This window comes from Etheostoma spectabile, chromosome 5 (assembly GCF_008692095.1).
Source record: "Etheostoma spectabile isolate EspeVRDwgs_2016 chromosome 5, UIUC_Espe_1.0, whole genome shotgun sequence".
Classification (NCBI taxonomy): Eukaryota; Metazoa; Chordata; class Actinopteri; order Perciformes; family Percidae; genus Etheostoma; species Etheostoma spectabile.
Window position 1 is genome coordinate 24,938,893 of NC_045737.1, and position 980 is coordinate 24,939,872.

Below are 980 nucleotides of genomic sequence, written 5' to 3' on the forward strand. Positions count from 1 at the left end.
TGTTATTTTGAAAGTGTAAATGATGGAAAGAAAATCTAACTTTTTCTGACATATTATACAAATCTAATCTAATTTGTCATTTGATGCCTTTTGGAGATTTTTCCATCCACACAATGTTTACTACACGTTCAAACAAGGCCACGCCCCTTAAGGAGACAGGAAGTGTGGACTGTTTCATGCCATTAGAGGATGTTTGGCTATAAGTAACTTTTAGTTTGTGTTGTTTCTAGCGGCCACTTTGAACAAAAGCAGTAATGTTTTTACAATCATCATCGATGATCACTCAGAGTCAAGTATGATGGCCTGTGCGTGAAATGTGGGGAGAGTGGTGCACCGACATCCCCCACATGGTGCTTTGACAGAGAGAGGCCCAGGACCAACGGCACAGACGACTGGAGGCCTCATCTCTGCTGTAGCCTTCTTTTCCCTCCGCAGCTGTTGTAGTGATCCACTTAGGTACTCAGACACCATCCTACGCCTGCTTTGCTGTTGTGGTCTTTTTCTTTGTGCTTCATCTGATACCACCCCCTCAACCTTACTACAAAGGGTGACCCTACTTGGAGCTCAGCTCCTGACGCCATTGCTCTTGGGATCTCAGGTACACACAAGCCTCTCCACCATGACAAGGTTGCGACTCTCCAGAGAATAATCTTTTTTACCACACCGGCTGTCATAAAGGATGTTTCTTTACGGTGCTGTATTTGTAGATTACTGAGTTTGTGTTAGGGGGGGTGGGCCATATAGACATGATGAATGTTTTGCTCAGACAGAAAATCATTCATTTACAATAAGAGAATAAGATGCATCAGAGAGAAGATGCATGCAATACAGATCCATCATTGGATTTCAAGTGTTGCATGCGATTCACTTGGCCTACTTTTGGTGTATTGTGAGATAAACCGGTATCACTGTTACTGTGTCACGAGCAAAAGCATTCAAGCGCCCATATTATTCTCATTTTCAGGTCCATTTCATTTTGA